Here is a 20915-nt window from a genome sequence, read left to right as displayed (position 1 = left end):
AGATAAAGAAATGAGGCAATAGGCTACTGTTTACAGTTCACATATTCAGATTTCGGAATGATAAAAAATTCAGAGATTTCTGCAATAATATAAAAATAGAATAGAACAGAACAGAACAGAATAGAATAGAAAGAATCTAAGTCACACAGAAAATCAACTCATTGAAAATATGGTTTGCATTTTAGGGCAAAGTTATCGTCCACAATAAAAAAATAACTTACTTTCAACATTTTTAGTAACTTCCATATATGAAAGACTGGGTTGTGTAGCAGAATCAGAGCATTCATGAACCTACAAGTCTCATCAGTGTCACTTATCTCCTGTGTGACCATGAGCAAGATGCTGAACCCTCTGAATCAAATCTTGGTTTTCTCATTTAAAAAATTCAAAGATTAAAACTTATTAAAAGGGGTGGCTAGGTGGCGTAGTGGATAAAGCACCGGCCTTGGAGTCAGGAGTACCTGGGTTCAAATCCGGTCTCAGACACTTAATAATTACCTAGCTGTGTGGCCTTGGGCAAGCCACTTAACCCCATTTGCCTTGAAAAAAAAAAAAACCTTATTAAAAACCTCAATAGGATTGTTGTGAAGAAAGTTCTTTATAAGTTATAAAATGTAAGTCAGAAATCATTTCAGTTGATACATATTCACTTTAAGTCCCTAGACTACAAGTTTTGTATGATACTGATTAAAAGTTACCAAGATTTCCATGCCTGGGGTGGCTAGGTGGCATAGTGGATAAAGCACCGGCCCTTGGAGTCAGGAGTACCTGGGTTCAAATACCGTCTCAGACACTTAATAATTACCTAGCTGTGTGGCCTTGGGCAAGCCACTTAACTCCGTTTGCCTTGCAAAAAAAAAAAAAAAAAAAAAAGATTTCCATGCCTATGACAAAATAGGATGTGTTCCACTGCACTCATGAACAGGCCACATAAACAAAATCCTAACCCACATATACAAAAAAAAAAAAAATCACCAAACTTGGGTTGAACAATACAGTAATCTTTGTGGTCTAGAAAGAAGAAACTGGAAAACAAGATATATTACAGCAATATTTATGTTCTGGAGTTTTAAAGATTCTTTCCCCTTCTCAAAAAAAAGGGCAAAAATCAAAGAGGTTTTTTAAAATTTATTTTATGGAAAAAAGCAATCTTTAAAAAAATCAATCAATTAAGAAACAAAAATTTAATGCAAGTGTTGAGCTACTTCAACATAATTACAACAAGTTATCATAGGAAATATCACAATTGGGGTGGCTAGGTGGCACAGTGGATAGAGCACTGGCCCTGGAATCAGGAGTACCTGAGTTCAAATCTGACCTCAAATACTTAATACAAATACTTAATAATTACCTAGCTGTGTGCCCTTGGGCAAGTCACTTAATCTCACTGCCTTGAAAAAAAAAAAGAAAGAAATATCACAATTGCTAGGGTTTTTTTTCCCAATTTCCATGCTAATAAAAATATTAATATTTTGAATTTAACTTGATTAACTACAGAAAAAAAATAGATCCTAGTCTCTTAATTTATGCACAGGAACAGTGTTTTTATTTCTAGTTCAATCCTATAACAGTTACCATTGTTAAGTCATGTACATTTTTTTCATTGAGATAATGTTTCTTTGTCTTCTCTCATTGAGATCCTCATTCTATAACCCTATAATTTTAATATAAAGGGTCTATAATTACATTTGAAATGATCTGTACTTTTTTAAAATTCTTTTTTGAGTTAATAAATCACTTTTCCACATTGACCTCTACCTTTTTATTCATCGTGACATAACTTACATTAATTTTATTGTAATGTGCATCATATACATATTATATACACATATATCTTTATGTGTATTGTAATACGCACTTAACAAAATGACAGGTACATAATATTATACCCAACAATTGTCTGTTGTTGCTCTTCCTATAAATTTACCTCTAAATTTTCTGTGATTCAAAATAACCAATTTTTGAATAAAAGTGTTATGTAAAACCTTTAGCTGTGCTCAAAAAAGGGAATATTTTGCTTTTCCCAATAAGTTCTCTCCATTTATCTATCAGATTTACATTGTTTAATGCCTTACTGATCTGTTCTTATTTATTTTTCTTTTATTTACCATAGCCTAATGAAGTAGAGCAAAATTTCCAACTATTAATTTTTGTAGTTATTTTTCCCTAACAAAAGATTTTGCTACACAAATTATTAAGATCATACAATTTTTAAATTGGGGATAATCGCCTGGCCTAGAGACGGAAGACCTGAGTTCAAATTCAGTCTCAGAAATTTGTTGTGCATCCCTAGGCAAGTCATTTAACCCTGTTGGCCTTAGTTCCTCATCTAAGGACCTGGAGAAGGAAAAGGCAAAGGCAAACCATTCTAGTATCTTTGCCAAGAAAATAACAAATGGTGACAACAGTCAGATGACTGAAACAACTGAACAATGTATTTTAAACTGATAACTTCCATTCTGAATAAAAAGATTTAGTATAAAAATGACTAATATGTAAAAATATTCAACATAAACATACATGTGTACATTTGTCACCTGTTTACCACCAAGGGAAAATGGGGAGGCAAGGGAAGGTGGTAAAAAAAATGTGTAACATATATTTGCAGGTAATGAATGTTGAAAAATTACCATAGCATGTAATTAGAAAAATAAAATATCAAGGAAAAAAATTCAAGTACAGTCAACCAAAAAAAAAAAAAGATTTAGTGTAATGTGTTGTTTATTAGTCTTTTTTATAATGCTTTCAGGCTTGAAATTGATTTTGCCCACTATTATCGGCACAAGGTAACCCTAAGAGACAACTAGGTGGCTCAGTAAATAAAAACCTAGACCTGAAGTCAGAAAGACCTGAATTCAAGTCCCACTCAGATACTTACTGGCTACATGATCCTGAGTAAGTCACTTAAACTATCTGCCTCAGATTCCTCAACTGTAAAATCTAAATAATGTACAGGCTAATAACAGGATCTATATTTCAAAGGGCTATTATGAGAATCAAATGAGATAATATTTGTAAAGTGCTTGGCATGTGCTTATTTCTTTTTCTATTCCAGTTTTTTCCATGATTTGGCAGTATAGACCACTTTAAATTTTTGTCCTTTATTCTTTTTTTGGCTTGTTTTTTTCTTTTTTTGCAAGGCAATGAGGTTAAATGGCTTGCCCAAGGTCACACAGCTAGGTTATTATTAAGTGTCTGAGGTCACATTTGAACTCAGGTCCTCCTGACTCCAGGGCTTGTGCTCTATTCACTGCGTCACTTAGCTGCCCCTCATGCTTTAAATTTTAATCTATTTAAATTTTCCTAGATCAAAAATGTTTCTGTAAATAATAACAGTGCTTTCCTTTTATAAGAGAATCCAAACCCATAACATTTTTCATGGTAACTGTTAGGTGTCATTTCTTCTATCATTCTTTTTTTAAATATTTAATATAAAAGAATAAAAACTGTCTTATTTTGATTGTAACCATTATTAACCTAAGCATCAAAATACCTCTATTTTAGATAATTAGCTATTAAGGAACCGAGTTTTATAAAAAAAAAAATTAGAAAATGCTTGTACCTCACTCTCATATGAATTACTTCAAAGAGAAAAGAATTTTATAGATAGATAGATTTTAATGATTTGGATCATCACAGATGATATATTCATCAGATTTGTGGGGCATACAAAGCTGGAAGAAATAACTAGAACAGTGGATAACAGCCTCCAAAAGAATCTTGAAGGCTGGAGCACTGAAAATGTTATCAAGATGAAATTTAAGAGTGATAAATGTGAAGTCTTGCACCTCAGTCAAAAAAATCAAGTTCTCAAGATCCAGTTGTGTATAGAAGTATAATTTACTCAACAGGGGAAAAAAGGAAGGGAAGGGGATGAAATAAAGGGTGTGGAAAATGATAAAAGGGAAGATAGACTTAGGAAAGCAGTTGTCAGAAACAAAATAGATTTTTGAAGAGGAACAGGATAAAAAGAAAGAGAAGGAGAAATAGAAGAAAATGGGATGGAGGTAAAGGCACAGTTAATAATAACTATGCCTGTGAATGGAATTGTGTTCACCTATAAAATAGAAGTGGACAGCAGAATAGATTAGAAACCATAATCCAACATTATATTATTACAAGAGATACATCTGAAAATGAAAGACATACAGAGTTAAAATAAAGGGCTAGAACAGAATCTAATAAGCTTCAGCTAAAATGGAAAAAAAAAAGCATGGAAAAGCAATCATATCAGATAAAAGGAAAAAAATGAAACTAGAGGAAAAGCTAGGTGATAACCCTTAAGTCAGAAGGACCTGAGTTCAAATCCAACCTCAGACCCTTGATACATGTAGCTGTGTGACCTTGGGCAAGTCACTTAACCCTCAATGCCTTACAAAAATTAAAAAAATAAAAACAAAAAACTCCCATCCCCACCCCCACCAAAAAAATGAAGCTACACCTATTTAAAAAGGATAATCATGGAAATTACATTTTGTCAAATATACTGGAGACAATGAATATCAAAAACATTTATAGCAAGTTTCTCTGATAAAGGCCTCATTTCTCATATATATATATATATATATATATATATGTATTATATATATACTGAATATAGAACTGAATCAAATTTATAAAAATGAGGGCCATTTCTCAATTAATAGGTGGTCAATGTTATAAATATAGAGCTTTTAGAAGAAGAAATCTAATAGGGATATAAAAATGCAGTTTTCACGAGAAGAAATCAAAACTATAGTCATATAAAAAAACTAACTAAAAGCTAACCAAAAACTAAAAAATACTCTAAATGACTATTGATTAGAGAAAGGAAAATTAAAACAACTGACACCTGGGCAGCTAGGTGGCGAAGTGGATAGAGCACCAGCCCTGAAGTCAGGAGTACCTGGGTTCAAACCCAGTCTCAGACACTTAATAATTACCTAGCTGTGTGGCCTTGGGCAAGCCACTTAACCCCATTTGCCTTGCAAAACCCGAAAAAAAACAAAAAAAAAAACCTGACACCTAGTAGAAATTACAAATGCTTGAGGAGATGAGAGAAAAATACTCACACTAATGAACTCTTGGGAGAGTAGTGAACCAGTCTAGTCTAATCTGGTAAACAATTTGATAACAGACCCAAAGAGCTAAAAAACTGTCTACTCTTTTAACCCAGAAATACTATTAATACTAAGTCTTTGTCCCAAAGACGTCAAAGAAAAAGGAAAAGATCCTATATGTATAAAAATATTTATAAGAAGCTCTTAATAGCCAAGAATTGATAATTTTGTAGGGATACACATTTCTTGAGGAATGGCTGAACTTGTGGATGTCAGAACACTAATGCATGTGGGAAATGACGAAGAGGGATAAGGGAGGGAAAGAGCATGGCAAGACCTATATGAACTAATGCAAAGTGAAGTGAGAATCAGGAGATAATTGTGCATAGTAACAACAATGTTGTAATGATGATCAACTACAATAGACTTGTCTATTCTGACCAAAGCAATGACTCAAGATAATCTCAAAGAACTAATGACAGGGCAGATAGGTGGTGCAATGGATAGAGCACCAGCCTTGGAGTCAGGAGGACCTGAGTTCAAACCCAGCCTCCAACACTAGATAATTACTTAACTGTGTGGCCTTGAGCAAGTCACTTAATTCTCTTGCCTTGCAAAACAAAAAAACAAAAAAAGAAAGATGAAAAAATGCTATTCACCTCCGAAGAGAGAGATTGAAGTATAATTTTTCACTTTTATTTTTCTTGCTTTTAGAAAACATTGCTAACATTAAATTATATTTTTATATAATTTCACATGTATAAGGCTATCATTTTACTTGTCTTCTCAGTAGATGGGGTGGGGGGAAGAAGAAAATTTGAAACTCAAAATTTAAAAAGAATGCTTTAAAATTAATAATATATTTTTAAATAGTCTTAAAAAGTTAGAAAATTCACTTCATGGTTGCTCTGCTTTTATACTTCCTTCTCCATGTATCTTTCCAATTTGCTTATGTCTTACCTATAATGTTCAAAAGAAACATTTCATTGTTCAGTCAACAATACAAAACTCTGAGGCTAGTCACATTTCATTAGTAACTAGTTTTACATGATTTGATGTGCATGAATTATTTTATTACTAATTACTTTTGACTTGGAAGTTTGGTTCTTGGTGAAATACCTTCTTGAAAAATATGATTTTCATATAATTATATATGTTCTTTAATTTCTTCTTTGGAATGGAAAAATACTCCAAATCGTTGATTAGAGAAATGCAACTTAAATCAATTATGAGATACAACCTTATACTTATCAGATTGGCTTAGATGACAAAAAGGGAAAATGATCAATGCTGATGAAATTGGGAGATTAATGCACTGTTAGTGGAGTCGTAAACTAATTCAACTATTCTGGAGAGCAATATGGAACTATGCACAAAGAGCAATAAAACTGAAGCAAAATACCAGTACTAGATCTATATCCAGAAGAAATAATAAAAAAATGGGAAAGTCTCCCATGTTCCAAAGTATTCATGGTAGCTTTTTTGGTAGTGGCAAAGAATTGGAAATTGAGGGGATGCCCATCAATTGGGAAATGGCTAAACAAATTATGGAGTATCAATGTCATGGAGTACTATTGTTCTATAAGAAACCATGAATGGTCAGACACTGGAGAAGCATGGAAAGAATTACAGGAATTGATGCTAAGCAAAGGGAGCAGAACCAAAAGAACATTGTACACATTAACCATAACATTATGAATTGATCAGCTATGAAGGATGCAGCTCCTCTCCACAGTTCAGAGAACTAGGACAACTCTGGGAGACCTACTATGGACAATGCCATCCACATCCTGAGGGGGAAAAAAAAACAAATTAAACAAAAACCCAAAACACCACAGAATCTAAATGGACACCATGTTCACTTTTTCTTCATTTCTATTCCATGGTTCTCTTTCCTTTCCCTTGGTACTAATTCCTCATACACAAATCATTAATATGTAAACATGTTAAATACAAATGTAAATGAGCAATTTTTACCAGACTGTTCACTGCTGAGGGGAGGAGGGTGAGAAGGGAAGGTGGTAGAAAAATGTGTAACTTATAAATATGCAAGTGGATGAAAGTTGAAAAATTTTCATAAAATGTAATTGGAAAAATAAAATATCAATCTGAAAAAAGCATGATTTTCCATTCTCCAAATGATAAATGATCAAAGATAAAAAAAACTAGAAGTTTTCAGAGGAAGAAATCAAAGTTGTTATCAGTCATATGAAAAAATACTTTAATTCTCTAATAATTATGCTAATTATTACATGAAATTTAAATAATTCTGAGATACCACCTCACACTCAGATTGTCTAAAATGAAGGAAAATGACACCTGCTTGAGGGGCTACGAAAAAATAGGTACAATATTGCACTACTGGAGATCAAAGAAAGAAGGAAAAGATCTAATTTAAAAAAAACACTGATAACAGGTCATTTTCTGATAACAAAGAATCTAAGGGTATACCCATAAATTTCTGAATGGCTAAATAAGTTGTGGTATGTGAATGTGAAGGAATTCCACTGTGCCATAGGAAATGACGAAGAGGATCATTTCAGAAATACCTGGGAAGACTTGTATTAACTAATGCAAAGAGAACTATGCAGAAGCAAGGGATTTATACAATAACAAGAATATAAAGAAAAAGAACTCTGAAAGACTTGCTAACTCTGATCAACACAATGACCAACCAAAACTAGAAAGAAGTTGTAATAAAACAAACTATAGAGAATTGATGGACTCAAGAATCAAAACTGAAGCACATTTTTTTTATATGACTGATGTTGGAATTTGTTTTGCTTAATTATACTTATTTGTGATAGAATTTTTCTTGTCTTCTCAAAGAAAGAAAAGGGGAGGGGGAGAGAAGGGGAAAGCGAAATAAGAATAGAAAATACAATCAAATTAAATTTAAAAAAAAGAAAAAATGACTATGTCTGCTCAAATGCCTCTTAAGCAATGGTTGTCCTTTCCCTAAATAACAGGCATAATTCTAAATTCATGGTCCTTGCTTAATTTTGTACAAATAAAACTCTAATTTGCCAAACTGTCCCTTGATCCTCAAAAAATACACTGTGATTACAACTGAAGTAACAGACAATTCTATTTCTTTCTTCTTTTCGCCTGTTAGATTTTTCCCCTCCTAAACACGGTATTAAAGTTTAACTGTAATACATAAAAGGAAAGTTGAATTTTGGGGATTTATAAAGGTCCTTTATAGTTTGATGAGTTTTTTAAATTAATTGTGGAAAACTTTCTTGAAAGATTTCCCAGAACAAGCAGCTAGATGGTGAGTGGATAAAGTACTAGAGACCTGGTATCAGAAGGATCTGAGTTCAAATAAAGCTCTAGACACTTACTAGCTAGTTGACCCTAGGCAACTCTAATTACCTCCCCCACTTCTAAATTTTTAAAGATGTTCACAATCCTTCAGGCCTCTAAGATATGATGCTATGATATTTAAATCTGAATTTTTCATTCAATAATTAAAACACTTTTCTGAACACCTTTTCTATTTGATGTATTTTTAATTAAGTTTTTGCTTAAAAATCTGTTGTTGGTTGCTTTCAATGATTTGAAATGGTCTATTATAGTCTCTGTTTTGTAATTTTGTTTTAATTTATTTCCTTCCAATCTTTTAAATCATTTTTTATTTGAGCTTTAATTTTTCCTACAATCATTTAACTTTCTACAAATTTTTATTTGTTCATATCTTACAAGAGCTATTTGTGTTTAACTCTTTAAACTCTAAGAGAATATCTCTCAGAATCAATTTTGTGATGAGTCTTTTTTTATCTGTATTATTTCAGGTAATTTACCTGTTTCAGCTGCTCCTTGATTTTTCATAGTGTTGGCATTGGTCTTCATTTTATATTTGATTTTGGTCTGTTTTTAGCCTTATATCTTCCTATTTTGATGTTTCTGCTATTTTTTGAGGAGTATGTACAATCTTAACTAGAAAATCTCATATGCCTATATTTTTTCCTATAAAATCCTTATGAGCAGCCTACCAGCCAAGACAAACCTAGGAACTATATGAACACAATTACAAAACAGTTTTCACACAAAGTCAGATCTAAACAATTAAAAATGTCAACTGCTCAGGAATAGGTCAAAGTAATATAATAAAAATGACAATTCTACATTAAATGTTCAGTACCATACCAATCAAACTATGAAAAAGTATTTTATAAAGTTAGAAAAAGCAATAACAAAATTCAACTGGAAAAACAAGAGTCAAGAATATCAAGAGAATTAATGGAAAAAAATGCAAAGGAAGGTGACCTGGTTGTACCATAATTAAAACAATATTATAAAGCAGCAATCATCAAAATTATTTGGTAATAGTCAAGAAATAGAGTGGTGAATCAGTGGAGCAAATTAGTTACAAAAGAAACAGTATATAATTAACTACTACTTAGTAAACTGAAAAGAGCCAGGGTTTGGGATAAGAACTCACTATCTGAAAAAACTGCAAGGAAAGAAGGGAAGAAACTAGGCATGGACCTACATCTCAAACCCTATTATCAAGATAAGGCCAAAATAGGTACATGATTTACACATAAAGGGTGATATCATAAGCCAATTAGAAGAACAAGGAATAGTTTTTCTTTCATATCTTAGGAAAAGAGAAGAATTTATGACCAAACAAGAGATCAAGAACACTGTAAAATGCAAAATGGATCATTTTGATTATATTAAATTTAAAAGATGTTGCATAGACAAAACCAAAGCAACCAAGATTAGAAGGAAAGCAGAAAACTGGAAAAAAAGTTTGTCAGTGTTTCTGATAAAGGCCTCATTTCTCAAATATATAGAGAACTGAGTCAAATTTATAAGAATATATATTTCCCAATTAATGAATGGTCAAAGGATATGAACAGGCAGCTTTCAGACAAACAAATCAAAACTATTATAGTCATATGAAAAAATGCTCTAAATCACTACTGATTAGAGAAATGCAAATTAAAATAACTTATTTATCAGATTGGCTACTATGACAGAAAAGGAAAATGATCAATGTTGAAGGGGATGTGGGAAAACTGGGACATTAATTCACTACGGAAGTTGTGAACTGATCTGACTATTCTGGAAAGCAATTATAAAGCTGGGAATACCCATTGATCCAGAAACACTATTACTAGGATTATATATTTCAAAGAGATCATTAAAAAGGGAAAAGGACCCACATGTACAAAAAAAAGGGGAAAAAAGACAAAGATGGAGGGATTAGTCTTAGTGAAGAATATGGACATATCTCTTATTCTGTGACTAGAAGAGTAGACAATTATGTTAAGAATTTTTGAGAAATATAGGAGAGATATGATTAGATATTCTCTATCTTCTTGGTGTAGTAAGAGACTGAGTTTATTGTTATTCAGATGAAAGGGAAAAAGAGTTTGAAATCTCTGCATTAGGAAATGCAGTAGAAAATTAAGACTTGAGGAAGGTTACCAAGCAGTAAATTCCTAGGTTATATATACCATACAGTGTAATAGGTGAAATCTAAGTCATTAATATTGTTTAACTTTCAAGAGACAACATAATATAATGATTAAGGACCAGCCTTGGAGTCAGGAAGTCTGAGAGAATCAAGCATTAACTCTGGCACACATTTGCTGTATTTCCAATGGGCAAGTAACAACCTCTCAATGCCCCAGGAAATTCTTGAAGATAGTAATTTAGATTCAGAAAAGTCTGAAGAGACTTGCATGAAATGATGCTGAGTGAAGTGAGTAGAACCAGAAAAACATCATACACCTTATCAGCAACATTTTGTGATGATCAATCATGAAGGATTGCTCGTCTCAGCAGTACAATAGTCAAAGACAATTCTAAAGAATTTTCCATACACATCCAGAGAAGAAACTATGGCCTGAATGCAGACTAAAGCATATTTTTTTCAATTTTTAAAATTTGTTTTATATTTTTCTCTCACATTGCTTTTTTCTTCTTTTTTCACAATATGTATAAGCTATATTGGATTACTCCCTGGGAGTAAGGGAAAGGGTAAGAAAAGAGAAAAATGTGGAACTCAAAATTTTATCCAAAAATGATTGTTGAAAACTAGCTTTCCATGCAGTTGAAAGAATAAACTAATTTAATATTTTAAAAATATAGTAAGTTAAAGACTTTTTAGTCTACATTTGAAAGTGAATGTTCACACTGAAGAGTCCCCAAACTGATGAAAGCAGAGGTCAGGTAAAAAAACAACAATCAAAATAGTATTACAAATGATATAGCAGAAAGAGCATTGGGTCTGGAGTAGAAAGATCTGTATGTGAATCCAATTCTGTTACTTGCTGGTAGTAAGACACAGCACATGTATTAACCAGAGATAGTAAAGTAGCATAGTGCATAAAGTGTTTGCCTTCTCAAACTCTGATTGTGAAACTACCTAGGCAAGTCATTTTACCTCTCTTCCTCAGTTTTCTCATGTGCAAAATGAGAAGACTGGACAGTCCTGAAGAACTCTTTTCAGGTCTAATTCAATTATTATAAAATAATAATTTTTCCAGTTCCTTCATCTATAAAAATAGCATTATCAATTTTTCAGGGTTGTTTTGAATAACAAATGAGATAGTATATGTAAAAGATTCTGAAAATGACTTTAAAATGTTATAATAACTATTGTTATTGAAATGATATATCCTTTTTGTGGAAAAGAGAACAAACAAACTTTCAGAAACCTTTTTCCATTAAGACAACATAAATTCAAGTTTAAGAATGTTCTTCAGTTGAGATTTGCAAGTTTTTTTAAGGGACTTTGATTTGGAGGTTTCTTGGATTTTCTATTTTAACTCAAAAAGATTTACCAGAATTATAAGTGACAGATGTTACTTTCTTAAAAATTCAAACATGGGATATAAGATAAAACATGTTAAGTTTCATTCCCAAAAAAAGAAATGGGAGGAAATAGAAAGAAGTTACAATGTGAACTTTTGGAAAATTTTCTGAAGAATTTCATCACTTATTTTTTTCAATATCAGCAGAAATATATCAACATAATTTGGGATCTACTTAGTCTTATATCAATATTTTAAATCAATTCTTTTTTTGTTTAATTTTTGCAAGGCAATGGGGTTAAGTGGCTTGCCCAAGGCCACACAGCTAGATAATTATTAAGTGTCTGAGGCCGGATTTGAACTCAGGTACTCCTGACTCCAGGGCTGGTGCTCTATCCACTGTACCACCTCACTGCCCCTTAAATCAATTCTTAATAGGAAACATTCACTTCAATCTTAGCCTTCCTTCTCCACTTATATATGAATGAAGGAAGAAAAGGAAGCAAGCAGGGAAGGAAGGAAAAGAAGGAAGGATTGATTAAGTGCCTACCATGAACCAGGCCCTGTGCTAAAGATATACAGATATTTCAGTTTATTCTCACAAGAGATGCTATCATTATCCTCATTTTATAATTGAGGAAACCATGGCAGACAAAAGTTGCCCAAGGTCACACAGCTAGTAAGTCTGAGGTCAAATTTTAACTCAGGTCTTCCTGATTACAGGTCCAATTATCTATCCTCTCTTCTAATCACAGCTCTAGTCTTGACATTTAATTTTGCCTAAATTAAAACAAGAAAGTTCTCTTCTTCTGAACTGTAACATACAGTTGCAAGAGCCATGTTTCTTGATAAAGAATAGTTTTCATTTATATGGCACACATTAAAGCTTAAAACTATTTTGCATAGATCAGTCCATTGACCATTAAAATATAAAAAAATTCCCATTTTACAGATAAAAAAATGCTAAAAGATGTAGGGGCGGCTAGGTGGCGTAGTGGATAGAGCACCAGCCCTGGAGTCAGGAGTACCTGGGTTCAAATCCGGCCTCAGACACTTAATAATTACCTAGCTGTGTGGCCTTGGGCAAGCCACTTAACCCCATTTGCCTTGCAAAAAAAATCTAAAAAAAAAAAAGAAAAGAAAAGAAATATGTCACAAAACTAGACAATAGCAGAGCTCGGATCCAAAACTTTCTCTTAAGATTTCAGTCCAAGGGGCGGCTAGGTGGCGCAGTAGATAGAGCACCGGCTCCGGGGTCAGGAATACCTGAGTTCAAATCCAACCTCAGACACTTAATAATTACCTAGCTGTGTGGCCTTGGGCAAGCCACTTAACCCCATTGCCTTGCAAAAGACTAAAAAAAAAAACCAAAAAAAAACTTAAAGATTTCAGTCAGATACACTGTTTTTTCAACGACATTATGTGGGCCTCTCTTTGTATTGTTTCTCAATATGTATCTTTTCTCAAAACCTATTCAATCCTAAATGCTTCATTAATCAAATTAAAATGCTTGATTATAAATAATATATTCAAAACTTGAAAAAGTCCTAAAGATCAAATATTAGGCAAACTCCCAGTTTAAAAATGAAGAAACTAAAGTCCTGAGGGGAATAAACTACTTATGGTTAGAACATGATAGTGACACAACCAGGACTATCAACTCAGGATTCTTTCTACTAAATAAACTGCCTCTCTTTAAGATCTCTACCAAATCCCTCCTGCCTGACCTGCCTATCTAAACACACACTTTACAGTGTTCGGTAATCCAGACAAGCCAATCTCCTAGTTCTTTCTCCACTCCTTAGTCACTTGTCCTCCTTATTAAACAACATTCCCTACTTTCCTTCACAGGTCTGCTAAAAATTCATTTCCTTCATAAAAGCTTTACAAACCCATCCCACTTGGCTCCAGTTACTCCATTCACTGTTCTTTTCTCCTCCACCCTCACCCAATAACTCAGGTTTACACATGTGTTTAGACTTTCTTGACTAAATTATACATCTGTGTTCCAGCCAAGAACAGAAATTGACTATTTTTTCAGTACATTTTCTATACCCCTGGGTAGACATGCCAGGTGGGCAGTTTAGGGATGATGAAGGAGTAATGGCTTTGCGGTCTGTCTCTGTGAGCTGATGTTCACAGCATCTCTAGGATCTGTCCCTGTAATCTGCATTCAGATATGAAGTTTATTTCTGCTACCAACCATGAGGTTGGTAAACCAGCAGCAGTCACCAAGGGCAGCATGTATAAAGATAAAGGGAGATAGGAAACTGTCCTCATAGACACTTTGAAACTAAAACCTTTCCTATTTTCCAGAATGGCATAACTTATGTTTTCTGTCCCTCGAACAAAGTTAAATTCATCATTCTATTATTTTGCTCTCTCTCTCTAAATTAAGTTTGTGTCACTAAACTGTTCTCTATCAGTTGACCCAAGTGGGACTACTTTGTCTGACTCTTCATTACCTGATTCCTTCTTGACTATTAAGACCACCAGGCTCCTGTAGGAGGGCAAGGAGCTCATTCCTCATAAGGCAAGGTCCATTACAAGCACATCTTTATCTTGAGCATTCATGATCCAAACAATCAATAAACAAGTTTTTATTAAGTGCCTTCTATGTACCAGACATTGTGGTAGGAACTGGGATTACAACTACAAAAGTGAGACCAAATAGCTTCTCCTCCTCCCCAACTCCCATAAACTACAGCTATAGTGGAATGATATAGAATTTAGTGCTGGAAGGAACCTTGAAGATCATCTGGTCAAATAACCTAATTTTATAGCTGAGGAAACTAAAACCTAGTGAAGTGACATATATAGAAAGTAGAAGAGCCAGCTATTTGAATCCAGGTCTTCTCACACTCCACTGCACTGCTTCTTCACCTACTCAAAGACATCTCAACTTCACCAAAATCAGCAATGGATAAAATAAAGCAGAATGTTGCAGTGAAAACAAGTCTGGATTGGGAGGCATAAGCTCTGGGTTCTAACACTGGCTCATGTATGACCTGTTCTGTTCTATGGGTCATCCCAGCTCTGACATTCTAGGCTTTAAATTCACTTCTAGTGTTCTGTCTTTATGAAATGTGTCTGGCTCTTAGGTTTAAGGGCTAGGTTAGTTCCTAGATAATCAGTCTTGCTTTAAATCATTTGAATATGGTTATTGTTTCCTAAGAGGACTGAATGGTTTTCTACAACTTGTTGCATTTCTCACTAGGCAAAAGCATCTACAACACAATGAGCATGCACAGCTGCAAGGCTAGAGTTAAATGGAATTTTTAGTATATCTACTGCTTTTTCCTAAACACACAAACCTAAGGGGGAGGAAAGCCCATGTAAGAACTAAGACCAAGAAGAAGAATAAGAAGAGGAAGGGTGGTAGCTAGCTAAATAGGATATCCCTAAAATACTACCCAGAAAAAAAGTTAAAATGGATTTATTCAACTTAATAGTGGGAATGAATGCAACTTTTTTGCCAAGCATCTGGGCTTTAAGAAAACATGCAGGGACAATCTTACAGTGCCTAAAGTACCCAGCAGATGTTCAGGAAAAATCAATAAAAATGATGCACAGCAGCAGCAGTAGCATCCAGCAAGGCACTAATATTTACTGATAAATTATCATCAACTAATTCTCACTGAACTCCTTTTGCATTTTATACTCTGAAACTAAAATCATAACATTAGAATGAGAAGAAATCTTAGATGCTACCTATAATTGCCAAATAAAATGAGCTTTTTTGGCTTTTTTTTAGGTTTTTTTTTGCAAGGCAACAGGGTTAAGTGGCTTGCCCAAGGCCACACAGCTAGGTAATTATTAAATGCCTGATGCCAGGGCCAGAGCTCTATCCACTGTACCACCTAGCCATCCCAGTCTTTTTTTCCTCCTCAATCTTCACGTAGTTTCTTGACTCCTCTACAATATCTGACATTCAAACATGTGCTCTTCCTAAATAAAAACTTTTCTCTCCTCTAGGTTTCGGTGACATTATTTCCTGGTTCTCTCATATCAATCCTAACATTTTTTTTCTCAGTCTCTTGCTGTAATGGTTCTTCATTCATTCAAGTCACATTTACTGTCTAGAAGTGCCTCTCTCTCAAAGCACTACTATCTCAGGTTCCCCCCCCCCCAATCTCATTGATCTCTTCAGCTTCCAAGAGTTCAATTAGCATCATGATCTAGGTAATTTCCAATTATACATAATCCTAGCCTCTTGAGTAACCCATTGCTTTTTAGACATCTTAAAATGGATGTCTAGTAGGCATCCCAAGCATATGTTCAAAACAGAACTGATCAGTCCCAAACACTCCCCTCTTATCAACATCCATACTTATTAAAGATGTCATTATTCTCCCCAAGTCAAAGCCTAAATATCATTACTTGCTTCTTACTCTCACTATTCCCAAATATCCAATCTGATGCCAAATCTTTTTTCTGCCTCAAAGCTCCAGGAGTTTTGATTATCCTCCATACTTAGAATACTCTTCCTCTTCATCTCTCCCTCCTCATATCCCTGGTTTCCCTTCAAAACCCACCTTTGAAGAAAGCCCTCCCCAATCCATCTTAATTCTACTGCCTTCCCTACATTAAGTATTTTCACTTTATTTTGCAAATAATGTGTAAGTTGTTTGTCTGCTTTAGATTGTGAGTTCTTTGAGAGTGGGGACTGTCTTTTGCCTCTTTTTATATCCTTGATGCTTTGCATAATTCCTGGCACACGTAAGTATGCAATAAGTGCTTAATGACATTATCTTTTCTCCTCTCACACAACTGCAGTCCTAATTCAGATTCCTCATCACATTTTACCTGAATTACTACAATAATAGTCTTTTATTTCTTTTTCTTTTTTAGTTTTTTTTTTTTTGCGAGGCAAATGGGGTTAAGTGGCTTGCCCAAGGCCACACAACTAGGTAATTATTAAGTGTCTGAGATGGATTTGAACCCAGGTACTCCTGACTCCATGGCTTTATCCACTGCACCACCTAGCCTCCCGTCTACAATAGTCTTTTAAATGGTCTTCCAGTTCATGACTCTCTGTTCTAATCCATCTTCTACTTTGTTCAGATGATTTTTCCCAACTGTGTCACACCCCTGGCTCAATGACATCCAGTGACTTCCTATTATTTCCATGATAAAATAAAATTCTTGTTTGGCATCTAAAGATCTTTCAGAATTCTTACTTTCCTCCCATCCACACCACTAGGATACAGCTATGCTGGCCTCTTTGCTGCTCAAACACAATCCAACTCCCATCTTTGTGCCTTTCCACTGTCTATCTCCCATGACTGAACTACTCTCCCCAAACACCTTTTTAATCTGATTCCTTCAAAACTGGTTCAGCAGTATGCTTTCCTGATCTCCCCAGAAGTCGTTGCCATTCCCCCACTGATAATTTTCCATCTATTCTGTATATATTTTGTGGGTACTCAGTGATTGAAATGTTTCCCCATCTGAATGTAAAATCTCTGGTGTTTTAGTATATCTTGACACCCTCACCACTTAGTATATAGCTAAGAGTTTAATAAATGCTCCCTGACTGATGACTGACGGGTTTAAATCAGGAATTCTCTACTAACATAGGATCTTTAATGCAGAGCTAGAAGGGACTCGCAGAGGTCACCCTAAAATTCTTTATTTTTAAGATAAGGAAACTGAGGTTAAAGATTGCCTAAAGTCACACATGTTCTAAGAAAGTAGCCAGGATTTGAATCCAGATCTTCTGTCTCCAAATCCAGCTCTCTATCCAGTGTCTGATGCTTGACTTAATACTTTTTTTTTAGGTTTTTGCAAGGCAAAGGGGGTTAAGTGACTTGCCCAAGGCCACACAGCTGGGTCATTATTAAATGTCTGAGGCCGAATTTGAACTCAGGTACTCCTGACTCCAGGGCCCATGCTCTATCCACTGCCACCTAGCCACCCACCCACCGCCCAAACCCCCAATATCTTTTTTTTTAGGTTTTTGCAAGGCAAATGGGGTTAAGTGGCTTGCCCAAGGCCACACAACTAGGTAATTATTAAGTGTTTGAGACCAGATTTGAACCCAGGTACTCCTGACTCCAGGGCTGGTGCTTTATCCACTGTGCCACCTAGCCCCCCCCCCAATATCTTTTAATTCTCCTCTTCAACAAATAATAGCAATGTAAACAGTAGATGATATTTAAATAATGGCTTCAAAGTTTACAAATCATTTATGTATATTTGATCATCACAACAAACCTCATTTCAGATGGGGAACCTGAGGGAGGGTGATTAAATCACTTGCCCATGGTAACACTGACAATAAGTGGTAGAACTAGCTATTTTTCTTCTTAGGTAAATGGTGGTCACAAGTAAACTGAGATGAAGTAGGGAAAAAAAGAGAGAAATATGAAAATAATCTCCTTTGAAATAACCCAAGCAGGTCTTAAGGGAGACCTATCAAATAACAACACTGATACTTCCAGGCCCTTAGTCAACAAGAGGTCAAACAAGAGGTACCAGAAACAGTCCCACAAAAAAATAATTTTCACAATAACCTACAAATTCAAATAGATCCACATCCAGATGGAAAACAAAAACAAAAACAAAAAAATATATAGAATCTAAATGAACACTGTTCACTTTTTTAAAATTTCCTTCATATCCCATGGTTTTCTTTCTTTTCCCTTAGTCCTAATTCCTCACACACAAAATAAATAATATATAAACATGTTAAATACAAAGGTACATGTCAGACGTTCACTAGACTATTCACCACTGGAGGGGGAAAGAGGGTGAAAGAAAATGTGTAATTTATAAATATGTGAGTGGAAGAATGTTGAAAATAAAATATTGGGGTGGCTAGGCGGCGCAGTGGATAGAGCACCGGCCTTGGAGTCAGGAATACCTGGGTTCAAATCCGACCTCAGACACTTAATAATTAGCTAGCCGTGTGGCCTTAGGCAAGCCACTTAATCCCATTGCCTTGAAAAATCTAAAAAAAAAATATATCAACTTATTGTCTGATCTTGCTATCTCTTAAACTTAATGTTTCTTCCTTAGGGATATGATTTCTCTCTCATCACATTCAATTCGAATCAATGTATACCATGGAAACAATGTAAAGACTGACAAATTACATTCTGTAGGGGGTGGGGGGAGGGAAGTAAGATTAGGGGAAAAATTGTAAAATTCAAAATAAATAAAATCTTTAAGTAAAAAAAAAAAGACTCCTCTTAAGGGGCAGCTAGGTGACACAGTAGATGGAGCCCCCAGCCCTGGAGTCAAGAGGACCTCAGTTCAAATCTGAACTCAGATACTTAACAATTACCTAACTGTGTGATCTTGGGCAAGTGACTTAACCATATTTCCTGAAATAATTAAAATAAAATTAAAAAATTTTAAGAAGAAAAAAAGAAAATATCAAAAGAAAAAATTCAAATAGAACAAAACTGTATTCATCCTTTCCTTTTCTCTCTTCTTTGTCATTTTCTTCTTCTCCTCTCCTTCTACTCTTACCCTTCCTTTTCCCCATTATTTTCTTTTAATTAATCCCCCTTATGCTATATCTCAGCTTATCCAGAAAACCACAATGCCTCTTGTGGCTAAAAAAAAAAAAAAAAAAAAAATCATGAAGAAGGCAGTCTCAGAAAAACCTGAACTGAAGCAGAATGGAGGAAACAGAACACTTTATACAATAATATTATAAAGACGAACTTTGAAAGACTGAAGAATTCTTCTCAATGCAATGATCAACTGGAGTTTGTTTTGCTTGACTAAACAAATTCGTTACTAAATGCCTTAGAGGAGAGTTGGCAAGAAAAGTAGGAAAAAAAGAAAATACATTTTTGTTCATTGAAAAAATAAATTAAAATCATAAAATCTCTTGGTACTCCAGACAGAAACTCTAAGTCTGTAAATTGCCGTGAAAATTGTGGACCTACCACATTGATAAAGGAAGTTCCACAATACAAGCTTCAAAATGCTAGTGAAATCAGAAGCCTAGTCCCTATCCCTGGCTACCACTTCCCTGCATCTGTGGTCTTCCCAGACTAAAATAAACTATTTAAGGGCAAGGATTCCTGTCTGTATCACCACAGAGCTTGGAAGAGCATTTAGTGCTTTTTCATGAGGGAATGTGTTTTCCTTGACTATTATGTGTATTTGTTACAAACATTTTGCCTTTTTCCCTTTATTTCAAAGAAGGATCCCAAAATGGTAGACATAATGAAAGAAATCAACAAACCTTTTTATATAAGTTATAACTTAAGTTTCCCAAGAGACAAAAGAAAATCCCTAAGAATCTTACCCAAAAAACACTCTCACTTAAGTTAATGAGATTCTTGCAGTAATCACTACATACTGAAGAGGTTTTAGATTCCAAAGCAAGAACTTTTTGAAATATATTGAACAAAAATAGTGACTTTCTGGTACATTCCACTTCACAGTTACATTGACATTTGTCACTTCTTGAATATCTAGGGACCATAAGGGTTTCTTGTTGTACTTTAGAGACAAAGGAAGAGAGATACCATAGTCTATAAGTTTAAGAATGTGAATAGCTGAATGGAAGAGGGGTTAAAAAAAAAAAAAGACAGTGTTGGGTGCAGAGGACAGAACTAGGGATAATAAGTTTAGCACGTTTTATTAGTCTATTGTAGAGTTTTCATGTTGAGTAAGGATTGCATTAAATGACTTCTGGAGCCTATAGTTCAAAGATCACTAAGAACCAAAGTAACCATGAAAGTCTTCAAGAAGGAAACAGAACTTTAAATGGATCTTGAAAAGTGGTTATAATTTGAAGGAAGAGGTAAAAAAAAGTGGTACGAAAGACATCTTTGGGGAACATTAAGTCACCAGTTTAGTTAAGTGGAAGTTTTTAGACAAGAGAGTAATATGATGAAAATACTTTTAAAAAACTATTCTAGTAGCATGTGGAGGCCAAATTGGAGTCAGGAGACAGAAGTGGGAATAATTAGAAGGGTGTAGCTGTCATAGATCAGAAATGACTGCTACATTGTGTTAAGTTTTAAGTTTTAAAAAATGAGGGTCAATCTGATATAATCAGGGACAAATATGCAATATTATCATTGGAGTCAGATTGGAGTTCAAATCCTGATTCAAATACTAGCTGTATGATCCTGGGCAA

General features: G+C 34.3%; 1 protein-coding gene across 4 annotated transcripts in view; it reads right to left on the bottom strand.

Moving 5' to 3' along the window:
* Nucleotides 1-20915, bottom strand: part of UQCC1 (ubiquinol-cytochrome c reductase complex assembly factor 1) — a 141979-nt gene that overhangs the window by 119534 nt on the left and 1530 nt on the right. The window lies entirely within an intron of this gene.

Source organism: Macrotis lagotis, chromosome 1 (genome assembly GCF_037893015.1).
Source record: "Macrotis lagotis isolate mMagLag1 chromosome 1, bilby.v1.9.chrom.fasta, whole genome shotgun sequence".
Lineage (NCBI taxonomy): Eukaryota > Metazoa > Chordata > Mammalia > Peramelemorphia > Peramelidae > Macrotis > Macrotis lagotis.
This window is presented reverse-complemented; position numbering and strand designations above follow the sequence as displayed.